General features: G+C 36.0%; 1 long non-coding RNA gene across 2 annotated transcripts in view; it reads left to right on the top strand.

Moving 5' to 3' along the window:
• The first annotated feature begins 15,656 nt into the window (after positions 1–15,656).
• Positions 15,657–16,169, top strand: part of LOC147466256 (uncharacterized) — a 3,209-nt gene continuing 2,696 nt past the window's right edge. For both annotated transcript variants that reach the window (XR_015190938.1, XR_015190939.1), the window contains exon 1: positions 15,657–15,749. This is a non-coding gene — a long non-coding RNA (uncharacterized LOC147466256). The remainder of the gene's footprint in view (positions 15,750–16,169) is intronic.

Here is a 16,169-nt window from a genome sequence, read left to right on the forward strand (position 1 = left end):
AGTACATTTACTGTTTTTTTGAGTGTTTCCTTTACATAATTTTGTACTTTACGAGCCTTTTCTACGGTAGACACACCGCTTATATTAGTCAAGGTTAAAGATACATGTTTCGCTATTAACTCCTTTTGTATGAGTGGATAATTATTATATCGAAAAGAAGAAGAAAATTATTTGTTATCATTATCAGCTGTTTCATTAACATTCATAGTGAGAGAACTTATATCCGACATTGAAACACCCCTAATATTATAATTAAAACTAATAGAAATTGGAGATATCGGTATAAGAGCTAAATGAGCGATTTCTAATCGCTGATTTTGATTATCATCATTTGTGCCCGTTATTGCCTTTATATGTTCGGAGATAAACAAACATCTAAATCTGCGATATGTAGAGCCCTCAACGTTTTTAACATGCGAAAATTTCGGTAGGTATGATGATTCATTCATATCGTTTGAATTCAAATTTCTTTTATTATAACTCATAGCCCATCTAAATTCTGGTGTTTTTAAAAATACAGATGGGACATTTGCTTTCATTGAAACGGCTACATGTTTTAATATAGTATTAGCTTGAGTAGTATAGGAAGTTTGCCTCGATTCAACGATATCTATTAGTGATATCTGTGAAGGTATAGTATCTTTTATACTATTTTTTTATATGATAACACTAAATTGTTTATCATCGCCAATGTCGAGATCCGAGATACCGGAATACGAACATAGATACAAAAAAATGTTATGAAACACTGCTACGAATAACTCTCTTACATTTCTTGTGATTCTTATTATATTAACGAGAAGTTTATCGAGAGCCTCGTAATCGTAAAGGGTTTTTTGTTGGGATTGTAAATTATACATTTTTTTATCGGAAAGATTATATTCGTTTAATATTCTTCTTAGATGGACTATTCTATTATCAACCACTGTAGAAATTGATCAATACATTCTATCATCACAGAGAAGAATGGAAGTTGATAACATATTCTGCGTTTCTTCCATATACAAGTCGACGGAGCTTTTAATACAAGACTACCGAACATCAATTCGTGGATACGAATTGCCATCATCATCGCTTCTCGTCTCATAGATACCCCCCCCCCCCCAAGAGCTAACTGAATCGAGATACCGATACCACAATTTTCAACACTGGTGATTAAACCTATTACGGTAAGATCAAATATATCTCTGATATTGGTATATTTTTTAATTGTTGCATGAGTGTCGATTATCATGGTAATTATGTTCGACACCATATCTGTATCATGATAGATACAATTCGTTATTAGCGCATTCATGAGTTCTGGAGGTGAATTTTTATTATTTTTAATTTCAATATCCAGATTTTGCTGATCTTTTGTGACCAGAACGTTTTCTATAATCGACTGAGCACCAGGATCCGCATAAAGAGCATCGAGTAGACATCTTCTCAATGCATGATAAAGGATTATAGCGACTTTGTTTACGGTTGTTTCATCATCTAGCATGAGCAAAGAATCCTTATCTTTTACTTGTGGATTTAGCGAAGATTTAACGTTACACAATATTTCGTTGGCTTCTTTTTCTATTATAGGTAGAGTCTGTATAAGGGAAGAATAATATGTATCCGAACCAGAAGATAGAGTTGTAAAATGTAACGGATGCAGATACTCGATATGATTGTATTGTTTACTATTTGGAGGAGTATGATTGTCAAATGTTTGTTCATTTTCCAATTTTCAGTCTCCGTACAAATTTATACTAATATTTGATTCATCAGTAGTATCTTTTGACAATTTTTCATCTGTTAACATATTAGTACAATCGATTAACATTTGAGGGCTAATGGTAACGGATGTCTCATTATTATCTTCTTGGACTAATGAATTATGATCCATTTCTTCTTCATTACGGTTTGGTGAAATATGATCCACTTTAACTTCCTCATAGTTTGATGGTGTATGTTCCATTTCTTCTTCCAGATGGGTTGATGGAATATGATCTGTACTTACTTCACTACCAACGGTCTGTATAGCAACATCATTACTTTTAGTTTCGGGTAGATTATCTATATATTTGTTATATATAATATTAATTTTATTTTCATAATTAGTAGTACTTTTCTTTATCATCTCCACAAATTTATTTCTCATATCATCACATTTGGTTAAATAATCAAAACTTTTGTCATTTAAAACTGTAATAATTATTTCATTATTTTTTGCTTGTTTTTTGTAACTTTCATATTCGGTATTATGCATTGATTCATAGGGCGTGTTATTGTATACGTCTTTTATATTATCTGGTTTATAATTTGACTTATATAATTGGATAATTTCATCACGATCAGTTAAATCTTTAATTTTATTTTCAAATCCACTTATATTCTTATTTAATGAATCATCCGTCATGGTTTTATATGACTTTAGTTTATTTTCATAGTCATTAAGCATGTTATTGTATTTATATGGATACATTTTACAATACGAATGATCTCACTTTGACATAATACCTCGTCTTTGTTTGTTGACACGGGTTGATTCGATGTCTCAGCATTGTTTCTTGACGTTGTAACATTTTCTGTGTGGACGGGTTGACTCGAGATCGTGTCAACATGGGTACGTCCAATGTGTTGTCGGTTCGGGAATATAGCCGCGTTAATGTTTGCCCCCTCATTTGTTTCATACGTTTCTGTGTGGACGGGTTGACTCGAGATCGTGTCAACATGGGTATGTCCAATGTGTTGTCGGTTCGGGAATATAGCCGCGTTAATGTTTGCCCCCTCATTTGTTTCATACGCTGTTATGTTCGATTCCGATGTCTCGACATTGTATGTTGACATTGTAACATTTTCTGTGTGGACGGGTTGACTCGAGATCGTGTCAACCTGGGTACGTCCAATGTGTTGTTGGTTCGGGAATATAGGCGCGTTAACGTTTGCCCCCTCATTTGTTTTAGATATCGTTAGAACCGATTTCGATACATTATCAAGGCCTATTGGTATCGGAGGTGTCGAGTCGTTGAATTGACTCGAGGTTGTAGTGGCACTAGCATTTGTTTCCTTATTTGTATCATATGTCAATGTGGTTAGTTCTGATCGACCACTTGTTATTGATTTTTTTTTTGAGATCCACTGGATCTTGTTCCTGTAACTGTAGATGATCCTGTAAGAATACTTCCATTTAATATTTTCATTGAATTTTCATGTATATCTTGTGCTTCTTTTTTTTTTTTTTTTTTTTTTTTTACTATTATTTTTTTTTTAAAGTATCTATCTCCTTTGTTATATCCGATATTGTATCATCTACCAATGTGAGCTTTATTAAGTTACGCTGATTTGATTCATTTTTTATAATCTTTAATTCTTTCATATTTTTTATTGTGTTTAATATTATATCCTTTAATTTTTTTATATTGTCTATAGCCTTATTGATATCATCCATTGTCATTTTTTTATTATTTATACCACTTCTTAATTTTTCTACCATTTCTAATAGTTGACCATTATATGATATTAAACTATTTTTATATATGTTTGCATTTTCCATATTACTTTTAATTTCTCCATCTATACGTCCCTGTGTTTCATGTATAGCATTAATTATTTCATATAAGTTATAAATTTTTTCTTTCAATTGATTTAATAATAGGGTTAATTTACTAATTACGTCATTTACGGTTAATATAATTTCATCGATTTGATTTATATTAGATTTTATTCTATCGTCTTGTTCATTTACATTCTTCAATTCTGATAATATATTATCTATCGAATTACATTTTTATATTTCTTCCAAATTTCTTCTTTCTATCTTTATATTTCTTCCAAAAATAAAACCCCATTTTCATCAGTGTTTAAATCATCCTCATACAAAATCTATCGATTTATTCATCTTTTGAGATAGAAGTCCTTTTATATCATTTTGTTCTTTTGTTGCCTCTGTATATTCAGATTTTAATCTATGTTCCTCATTATTTATTTTTGATTCAATACTATATATAAATTGAATCATATTCTCTATATCTTCATTTAGATTATAAAATTTTCCAATTTCTATGTTTGTTGTTGATTCTACCGAGTATTGTTCCACCTGTTGTTGTTGTTCCATAGATCCTACTGTATCGATGACCATAGAAACATTTGCTGGATCCTCTCTGAAAGGTTGTGTTATCATTACTTGTCCTTGTGTTTCATGCGATACAGTAGAGTCCATTACCGATGAGGAAGATTGTTCTATTACGTTGGGTGATGTTATAAGAGAGGGCAAATTTATTATATAATTTCCCATTAATGTTTTTTGATGTCATTATTTAGATATAGATAATTAGAATTATTATTAGATAATTCATTTCTTATTTTATCAAATATACTGGATGATTGATTCACTAATTTCTTAAAATCCATCGCATGTGATAATATGATTTTTAGATCGGTATTATTCTTTAGAGACTCATTCATAAGTAATACACATGAATCGAATACGTCTATATTTTTCCATTTACTATCTAGAATGTATTGTACAATATTAATAAACATGTTAATACATTTATTTCTATCATATATATCAATATCGTTCATTATCTTTACTATTTCATCAACATATAAAGTATAATTGTCAATATCCCATACTTTATTAGAAATATTACTATGGGAATCCCGGCTTTGAACTAAAGTCGTAACAGTATTACCATGTTGTAAAGGGATCAATTCAACATTGGTTGACTCTTCAAAGCTACTATTAATTATACCTTCATCTTTATCAATGATTGTATTTATTTTTTTTTAGAATTTCACTTCCCCAACTCATCTTTACTTCTAAAATTGTATCGTACTGTTTCTTCCATGGTGTATTATTGTTATTTTCATTTTTATCAATTTCACCAAAGAGGTGTCGATGTCTATCTTCTAATTTATTTTTGATTTGATTATCGCTATCAACCAATACGCTTTCCTCAAGAGATCTCAGGTATGTTTTTTCATTCCAAACAGTGATATATTCATATGGATTATTAGGATTCATTTCACTAGTATATGAAAATAATTTATAAATAGATTTAGGTGTTTTTTCGTAAGTGGATTTTCGATTAATAATATCGAGATATGATCTGAAATCTTTCTTACCTCTTTTTAACTCTTAATTTGCGAGTCGCTAAAATAGTTATCATTAGTGAAAAAGGGGAACATACCCAAGGTACTAGCTACGTTTTCTATAATATCGGCATTGGCACGATTAAATAATATATCATCGTTATGATCTATTATGGAAGCCAAGTATTGTAAATGATTAGTAACCAAGCAAGACACTTTACATGTCATATCCAAGAGACCATAACCCCATTGATAGTGGAAAGAAAAGAGATAAGAGGACGAATATATCGTCAGTATCTCTCTTAGAGACGAAGCGTACAGATAAAGTGCAAGCGATATAATATTAAAATTCGTTGTAGCTATTTCTTTATAGACAGTTGAGACATTTTGAAGGCAACACCACAATTCTAAGAAAAATAAATGCAAATATATTTGAAACAATTTAAGCATATTATATTCGTTACAATATGGTGTACTTAAATTATATGAATTCGTATCTTTATCACAAGATTCTTTTGTATAAGGTAAATTGGTTAAATAACGTAATGATAGGAAGATATTAGCTATAGTATCGATATTTTTTTGTAGCGTATTATTATTCGTAAATATACATTGTAGTTTTTTTTTATTATATCATCAATATCGGTCGATATATCTGGTATGTACTTTTGCCGATTCAATTTCGCGAGATCGTTTATCCTCAAATCAAGACCTGCATCATTTATAAAAGTTTTACATTTTTTGAAAAAAAAAAAAAAAAAATTCAATATTAAAATTAGGACCCAAACTATCAGAAGAAAAGATATCATCAAAATTCAAAGTGTTATTTCCAATAAAGTTCATTAAATCTGTCTTATTAGATATGGTTTTGTTTTCATACAAATATTCTATTAAATCTTTTATATATGAGGTGGCTAATTTCGTTAAATACCATACCTCATCGATAGATGGATCAACTAATAAAGGGGAAGGAATACCCTTGAGTTTATTTTTCAACGTCTGATTATCGATACATGGTTTCAAGTCGGAAAAATAATATCTTGAAAGATTATGACATGTACCCGTCATTAGAAAATAGCTCGTTAACCTGTCCTCGGATAAAACAGGAATTAAGCCAGAATATATAGATCTTAACCCTCTTAATGATATCAATTTTTCAAATATTTGATTTAGATTATAGCTAGAGTTGATTCCTGATCCCGTGACTATGTTAATATCACAATTTTGAAATTGTGAAAATTTTGCACATATTCTTTTTGAATAATTATAGATATTATGAGTGATAATCTGAAAAGGAAATTGTATACTAGTACAATCGTGATTATTAATATTGTGTTTTTTCTAAAAGGGGACGAAAACATTGATTATCGATTCTGTTTAAAGGCGGTGTCCATCGTACTAAAGGATCAAAGTTAGAAAACATAAAGTTGTTACTAGAATTAAGTACTGATAAACCTATCATTTTCAAATTTATATTATCAATAACTTGTTGTATTACTGTATTGTCAGAAGGCGAGTCATTCGAATCAGACATATATATTTTAAACACGCCAATCTTAACTGTTTTTATATCTACAACATTTTCAGTAATCTCGAAGGTTATTAATATTGCTATTATATAATCTATTGCTCCATCCGAATAAGTAAAGATATAATTATTATTATCAATGATTTTAAAAAATAACAAATTAGGATTATATAATAATGAATGCGAACACGAATGCGCATAATTAAAAGAATTTTTAGTACGAATAATGATATGTTGCTCATTGCGTGCAAAGATTGCGCATCTCACTGGAATCACATCTTTGTTAAATTTATATACTTCTTGGTAATATTGATTTAGTATACAATAACATAGAAAAGAATATTTGAAATTATCATTATTAGTTATGAGGTTATTATCACTTATTGTCTTTAATAGGGTGACACCTTTATCATTTAGAGACTGGTGATCTGTATACACCTTATTAATAATATTGTGATGGGTATAGATTACTCTAATATCCACACATAGAGAAATATAAGGTTGGTGTCAAACACAGCAGCTGATACAATAACAATATATTATAACTTCAATAATATGACACGATATAATATATATATATATATAGATATAACAAGAAATGACTCTGGAAATAAAGATCGGGATTAGCACCAGTTCACAATCGTAGATGCAGAAGTGCGAGTAGTTGGTGTTGGTGATTAAGGTCAAGGACCTCGAGTGACTTCGCTATCGTCAGTATATCTCAGGACGGCTCGCTAGGCGGGGCGATGAGCCGTCTACAGGAAAATGGGCGTAGCTATTCCAAGTGTCAGCCTAGGTCGCGATTTCCTGATTGGCTGACTTCGGGTCGTCATAATTCATAGGTCCGCCCTCGGGTCAGCCTTTGAGGGTGATATTCCTATGATGGGGAGATGACCAGAATTTCCAGAAGGGCTAAAGTTGCAGGTGCTGCCTTTAACGAATCTTTGCCCGATCCTGGGGGATATACGAAATCCGATAATTGTGAAGGTCACATCTGTGTATTGTAATTTGATCATGTATCTCAGGTCAGACATATGCACTGTCGACCGTTAAACATAAATACTTTCATATCGCTCTACCATGCTACCCCAAATCGTCCCGATTTGGTAAGAAATAAAGTAGGAAGCTTTATACTTAACTGAGGATAAGAATTCCTTGATCAGGGGAACTCTATAAGAGTGGTATACGAAGAGACAGCAACATCCGGCAGATTCTTGATTAATGCACAATACTACATGGATTTGCAGCATGGCAGGCCTCGAGATCAGCTCCGGAATTACAGGTTTAACACACCTGGGAGGTGTGCTCTTCTGAATCCGTCAATATCATAACTTGAAAAAAAAGTACAGGTACCTGGCGCCTTACATGGCTTTAGAGAGGTAAGTGGGGACGTAGGGTAGAAGGCATAGTTCGATATGTGAAAAGGAAAATAATTAGTGCAACAAGAAAAAATACGTGAGTTAGTAATATATCGAATATTGTATCAAAATGTTTTTGTTTTTTTGTTTTTTTTTGTATTATTATTATTATTATTTATTTTTTTTTTTTTTTGGATTTGATTTTTTTTTTCTTATAATATTATATAGCATGAGGGTAACTGGTATATGCAACAGAATCATGGGTATGTTTTACTTGCTTGTTTTTTAATGCAACTCGCCTGTAGGTGATGCAATAGCACGCTCCCAGGGTTACTAGCAACATACACATTCCGGCGACGGTAACGTATACGGGATAAACGTAGGTTGCGTGGAACGGGCTGAGCTGGGTAAATGCATCAAGCTGTTGCAAAGTAGGCATCTGTTGAAAGGTTATACTAGGAAGAGAAATGTTATAGGATGGCAATGATACCGACATGGGCTGCAGGTAGGAGGTATTCATTGCAATCTTCCTTGTGTAGGTATGGGTAGCTGGAATAAATAAGGATAAGGAAGTCAGTCCACATGAGGCTGGAAGAACAAAAGTACCTTGTAGAACAACATCAGGGCTATGCTTGTTACACATAACTGTAGTTGTAGTAGCAGAGAGACCTGAAATTGTGAGGTAAGATTTTAGAGTAGAGTAGAACTGAATTCGTTGCCTTAGAGGAAAAAGAGAGGCTTAACATTAGTAGAGGAGATATTGTGGAGAATAGGGCGTAAGTCATGTGGAGTAATGAGACTGGGAAGCACTTCGCCTGCTGTTGCTGAAATCAACGAGTTGGTTATTGAGTTAATAAAGTAGCCAGGCCGGAGAAATCAGCAATCGGCTGAAGCGAAATTTTGACTTCCACATTGTTTGTTACTGGTAAGACTAGCCCATGGTCCTCAACGAAGGCTCCTGGCACTGCGCGAAGCCTAGGGGGTAGGGCATGGCGATCAGCAGACGCCAATGCGAAGAATGATAAGCCCAAGAGGAGTAAGGTCTGGAAGATAAAAATCAATTAGTGTTCGTCGGCCGGGGGAGAATAGTACTTGTGAGCAAGCTTTAGGACGTCGAAATGAGACCAAGATTGTTCACCTGACTGTATGCATTTAATGTAGGCCTTGTTGTTCTTTACACTAATTACTCTAAATGGACCTTCAAATCTAGGAGCAAGCTTTGACTTAATATTGAGTGGTTGGTTGACTTTTCTAAATACTAATGCTCCAACTTCAATGGCCTTGTGGCGGGCCACTTTGTGTTGAAATGACAGTATTTTATCTCTGGAATTAGTCAAATGCTTCTTTGTGATCTGAAAGATGGACTTGTTTCTATTTAGGAGATATTCAGCATAATTACCATTATATGAAGGAACTTGATTTTCATCAAAGAGGTCATAGGGTAGTCTTTTATCCATTCCATATAAAAGAAAATGTGGGGTATCACCTAAGGAAGAATGGAATGTACTATTAATACAAGACTGGATTGTCAATAGTGATTCATCCCATGTGTCCGATGTCGCATCAACAAGCGATCTCATTAATGAGAGGATGGAGGAGTTGAGCCTTTCTGTAATACCATTACTTTGTGGGCGGTAAGGGAGAATGTTAACACGAGTTACATTCATGATATCACATAACTTATCCATGACTTTATTATGAAATTCAGTCCCGTTATCAGTTGAAAAATACATGGGGGCTGAATGTCTATGACAGAAGTCGTGAAAAGCATGTGCAACAACATTTGCTGTTTTGTTGGGCACGGGGACGAGTTCACAAAAACGAGTGAAGTTATCAATGAAGACTAAAATATAACGATTTCCATTGCGAGAAGGTAGAAAACCTGACAATGTGTCGCAAGAGACCTTCTGGAAGGGAAAGTCTGGAATGTCATATTTCAATGCAGGGGCTGGGTCATTGGTATTTCCTTTGTAATAAGGGCATTGCTTACAAGACTGAACATGCTTAGCAACTTTGCTAATAAGGTGTGGGAAGAAGAAGCGTTGCTGAGCTAAGTGAATTGCTTTATACTTACCACAGTGTGCAGCTTCTTTCGACTCATGGAAAAGAGGAAGGATTCGACCTTCAAGGGATTCAGGAATAACTACAAGCTTACGAGATGCCTTAAGCTTTCTTGTCCTATATCGAGACTTGTAGCAAAGTAGACCGTTAGCATCGAGGTAAAGTTGACTTACTCGAACATGTCTGCTAGGGGGAGGTCTTTCATTCCTTTCTAAAGCTTGAATTAAGGGGCCGTACAGATTATCATTACGTTGCGCTATCCGGATCTCGTCCTCCGTGGGTGGGTCCATGGGAGGTACGGCTGGGGCAGCCAAGACCGGGGCGGTAACAGAATGAATGGAGTCGGAACGGCGACCATTAACATGTGCAGACCGGATCTCGTCCTTCGAAGAATCCTCAACGGTAGGCGCGGCAGTATTTACCAAGATCGGTGCAATGTCAGAGAATTTCACCTTGCGGGAGGCAAAGGTGGGCGAGGAGCTAGATTCAGGCAGGTTGTGAGCGTCAGAGAGAGGAGCGCGTGATAGCGCGTCGGCAACGACAATTTGTTTCCCGGGTAAATAAACAATGGTGACATCAAACTCTGCAAGAATTTCAATTGCGCGGGCGCGTCGTCCATGAGGGTCCCTACCCTTAAATATGGACGTGAGGGGGGAATGATCAGTGTGCACTTCTATCTGATATCCCAAGATTAGCTCTCGAAAATGACGGAGGGCCCATGTGATACTGAGTAATTCACGGTCCGTCGTGTGATAGCGTTTTTCTGCTGAATTGAGGGCGCGACTTGCAAAAGCAATGGGCTGCGTTTTTCCAGAATGGCCATGTTTCTGGTGGAGTACTGCTCCGAGCCCGAGGTTTGAGGCATCAGTGGTGAGGACAAAAGGCAAACTGAAATCGGGGAAGGCTAAGAGTGGAGCCTTAATTAGTCGCGATTTAAGAGTTGAAAATTCGGCTTTTTTCTCGTCTGTCCACTGCCAAGTAGTATCCTTTTTAAGGAGATGGTTAAGCGGCGTCGCGATGGACCCGTAACCTTGAATGAACGGCCTGTAAAAACCTGAAAGGCCTAAAAATGACTTCAATTCCTTCTGGTTCTTAGGTGTTGGAAAGTCGGCAATGGCTTTAACTTTTGAATCATTAGGTGCAATACCTTTAGATGACAAGGTATGGCCTAAGAATTCTAACTTAGACTTGAAGAACTGACACTTGCTAGGTTGAATACATAATCCTGCAGTTGATAGCCTATCGAAAACCTGACGCAATTTCTTCTCGTGTTCAGAGAGGGAGGGTGAGCAAATTAAAATATCATCTAAATACACGAGGACCTGATCATTAATTAATCCTGATAGTACAAGTGACATTAATCTGCTAAATGTGAGAGGGGAATTGCGAAGGCCAAAAGGACATACTAAAAATTTAAAGTGTCCCATATGAGTCGAGAAAGCCGTATATGGCACGCTTTCAGGAGCCATAGGAACTTGCAGGAAACCTTTAGCAAGGTCAATAGTTGAAAAAATCTTATTATTAGAGCCAATGTCTTGCAACAACAATCTAAGATTAGGAATTGGGAATGGTTCTGGCACTGTTACTTTATTCAACTTGCGATAGTCGACCACTGGGCGGAAAGTATTATCCTTCTTTGGAACAAGGAGGAGGGGAGAGGCCCAGGGTGAATTGCTTGGTTGAATAAGATTCATGTCTAACATTGTTTTAACTTCCTTTTCCAAGGCCTGTCGCTTCGAGTGAGGGATCTTATAACTCGGTATGTACGAAGGCTTAGCATCAGGCTCGAGGGTAATGGAGTGTTGAAGCAATGTTGTTTTTCCGATAGGACGGTCCTTGGTTGGCAGTACGCTTGGGAATTCTTTAAATAAGTTATTCAAAATATCATATCCTTCATGAAAATCTAAATTTTGCTTCAGAACATGATCAGAGCTCTGCTCATCAGGGGAGGATGATGTTGCAGAAAAAACAGGGGAGGGAACAGGTAAATCAAATTCGCAGATAGGCAATTCTGTGAATTCATAAGATATTACAGGTACACCAGCGTTAATAGTCAATGGGGCCGGGGTCAGATTAAATACATGCACCTGACATCTATTATCAGTAATATTATACAAGGAAGGTAATGTTGCACAACCTTTTACTCATATATTATCAGGTAATATCAAAGCAGTACCATTTGCCGAAGGACAAGAAACGTCTATCAGTAGATCATGAAATGCCGGGATAGTAGTGGTAGCACTAGCTATAAACTTAGGAGCATTATCATTAGCGGTCCAAGATTTCGCACAGTCGTCAACGTGTTTTGCGCGCGAAGGTTTGCGTGTCTGGGTGTTTTTGGCTTTTCCCCGAAAAAATGGCGGTTTGCTTGGCGTTGCTGGAGCAATTTGTATGTTTGATCCACCTGGTCAGGGAACGCCGAGCAGTGAGGCCAAGGGTGTGAGCGTGTGCCATGATAAGGACAGTACGGTGTCGAATAACATGAGTCGGCACCGTGACCTTTCGCACAACAATTAAAACACTGATCTCTGTCTGGTGCCCAATTTGTGACACAAGGTTGTTTACGTCTGGGTACATGAGGTGAGTTAGATGACGGGGGAAAGCGAGTTTTATGTCCCGTATTATATCTGTGAGGGGAGGTTTGTCTCGAGTGTTGTGTTTTCGTGTCATGGTTGTGGAACCGCGGGTTAGGGTTGCGTTGTGGTTTGTCGTTTGGTTGTTTGTGTTTGTTTGTGTTACGCAAGGGTGTGTTGTCTTGTGTGGTCGTGTTTGTTTTAGTCGTGGGAACGCCTGCATTGACTGATACTGCGGGAGCCTTCTCTCTGATAGACTTGGCAAATTCGCCGGGTAACTTCAGTAAATCAGTATCTTCACAGGGTTCCCAAACTTGTTCTTGTACAGAAGTAGGTAAAGAAGCAACAAGGATAGATTTGACCAAATACATCATAGAGGAGACATGATGTTCGTTGAACAAGGATTTGACGTGGGAGTCATGGTTCTGGGGAATACTCTTAACCCATTTTGAAACTTGAACCAGAAGCTGATTGATAAAGAATCGAATGTCTTCTTCGGACAAGGAAGCAGGCTTTAATTGAATAAGTCTCGCGAACTGAATATGGTGACTTACATCCAAGGATTTGAACGAAGATCTAAATATATCCTGGAAATAACTCCAACTGCGCAATTCGGATGGCAATGTTTTAAAGGCGTTAATCGCGTTACGTACTTTAGCTGAGGTAAGCTCTAAACGTGTTTCAGCCGCGTTTACGCATTTATTGCCGAAAGAGGGGTCATCTCTAGAATTCCACCTTGAATAATCATTGATTCAACATTTTCCAAGAAATCTTCAACCGGTATGGAGGATCCATCAAATTTCTGTACGATATTGAATGTCTGATGAGGTTGGAACGTCATGTTGGAGAAGTGGGGGTGGGTGGGGGTCAGGTCAGAGGATGGGTCAGTGGAGGAATTAGCAGTGGAGGGGTTAGTGTGGGGGGTCAGAGATGATTGAGAAACGGGACGGGAGGGAGAATGGGAAGGTATAGTATCCAACCCAAAGTAAATTTCGGTAGTTTCCCTGAGATTTCTGAACACTTTACCACTTCGTAATTCACTCATGAATAGGCGCGAGAAAGAAATCCAGTCACTTCACAATAGAAAGAAAAAGAAAAAAAAAGTGGGTAACACAAGGCACAACACTAGGGTGTGAAAAACAATAAAGAGTAAGAAAAATGACACGAGGGATATCGACCTTAGTCGCAACTAACCTTCATTACCGATGTCTTCGTCCTGTCAGTCAACTTGATGCGCTGTTTGCTGTGTGACACTGGAAAAATTGTTCGCGATGTTGGTACGTAGCTAATTATTGTACCAATTATTGCGAAAAAAGAAACGTGAGGTTCTTATCTTATGCTGCCACCAGATTATGTGATGGGTATAGATTACTCTAATATCCACACATAGAGAAATATAAGGTTGGTGTCAAACACAGCAGCTGATACAACTTCAATAATATGACACGATATAATATATATATATATATATATATATATATATAGATATAACAAGAAATGACTCTAGAAATAAAGATCGGGATTAGCACTAGTTCACAATCGTAGATGCAGAAGTGCGAGTAGTTGGTGTTGGTGATTAAGGTCAAGGACCTCGAGTGACTTCGCTATCGTCAGTATATCTCAGGACGGCTCGCTAAGCGGGGCGATGAGCCGTCTACAGGAAAATGGGCGTAGCTATTCCAAGTGTCAGCCTAGGTCGCGATTTCCTGATTGGCTGACTTCGGGTCGTCATAATTCATAGGTCCGCCCTCGGGTCAGCCTTTGAGGGTGATATTCCTATGATGGGGAGATGACCAGAATTTCCAGAAGGGCTAAAGTTGCAGGTGCTGCCTTTAACGAATCTTTGCCCGGTCCTGGGGGATATACGAAATCCGATAATTGTGAAGGTCACATCTGTGTATTGTAATTTGATCATGTATCTCAGGTCAGACATATGCACTGTCGACCGTTAAACATAAATACTTTCATAAATATCTAAAATAGATTTCTTTGTTATATTGTAAGACATATGATACTTCATTATAATATAAAACAAGAAAATGCTCTTCCATACAAATGATTTACTGATCATTTGAATAATGTTTGAAGTTATATCCGTACCGTGTAGTTTATCATAGTGGCATTTAATATAACAATCATCTTCCAGATAATTGAATATATACTTGGCGATAGCGTTACTTGCTGAATTGCTTTGTTCATCATAATCATTATTCATGGACTGGATAAGTAGGGATATTATTTCGTGAATATCTAATTTAACAAGACCGGGATTAATATAGGGATCAATATTAGTAAAACTATTATCATAAGTAGTGATATTGTATAAACCCTCATTGTCAATAACATATAACGAAACATATTTTTTTGAATTAAAAAACGATTTACATATTTTTTTATTGCGGTCATTACTAAATTGCGGTCATTACTACGGGCTGGCTGGCGGTAATTGGACACAATATAAAAAAATGATAAGTCAATTTGCTGATAAATTTATAAAAAATACAGAAACTATAGGCTTCTTTTGTAGAGTACAAAACAGTAACGCGTTCTATGTTTTCGAACTTCTGGGAGGGGCGTTCGGGGTTGTCGGCGACGCGTTACGCTTTTGACGTCATCGTTTAAGCTCCGCCCAAAACTAGCCTGAAAGCTAGCCTGAAGTTCAGTTGCTGGAGCACATTGCGTGTCTATTGTTGTTTTATTTTCAACAGCAATACAATGTATATTTTGTTAATAATCCTATACCCAGGAGACAATATCTGTAGATAATTCTATACCTAGAAAACAAAGAAATAAGCCATGAGGACGCCTACAAAAATAAAAAATAAAAGAATAACTGAAAACTTTTCCCTCCAAACAGACGGTGTCTCAATTCGTTCCTTTGATTATTATATATTTATTAAAACAAATGTGAATATTAACTCTGATAACTTAATATGCATTTTGATAATAATAAATATCGTGAATCTTAAAATAATTGTTAAAAATCGATTAATTTTCAATACATATGCGTATATAATGTAGATAATAAACAAAAAATATATCTCCTCATTGTAATCGGACAAAGTGAATAAACAGCTTTATCAGGGTAAGAGCTCCTCTGCGACATGGACGGAATGAAAAAGCCTATCTTATCGAAATCACCACTGTGGCAACAGAAAGAAGGTACGTACTGGTGTTATCTTATATTAAATACATCTCATGTCCATCTGTATAGAGGTAGAATGTAATGTCATGTCTTTGATATTCTAAAAGACGAGCATCAACTTTGGAGGGAGGGAGGAAGAGAGAGAGAGGAAGAGGGAAAAGAGAGAGAGAGGAAGAGGGAAATGAGAGAGAGAGGAAGAGGGAAAAGAGAGAGAGAGGAAAAGGGAAAAGACAGAGAGAGAGAGAGGAAGAGGGAAGAGAGAGAGATGGAAGAAGAAATAGGTAGATAGAGAGTGAGAGGATGAGAAAGAGAAGAGAGAGAGTAAAAGTGAAAACAATAGGGAGTGAGAGAGAGAGAAAGAATTGTATATATATATATATATATAAATGTGTGTATATTTAAATATATGCATATAATATGTAGATAGGTAGATAGAT

The sequence above is a fragment of the Penaeus japonicus genome, unplaced genomic scaffold (genome assembly GCF_977035675.1).
Source record: "Penaeus japonicus unplaced genomic scaffold, GWHDUDI00000001_assembly GWHDUDI00002371, whole genome shotgun sequence".
Lineage (NCBI taxonomy): Eukaryota > Metazoa > Arthropoda > Malacostraca > Decapoda > Penaeidae > Penaeus > Penaeus japonicus.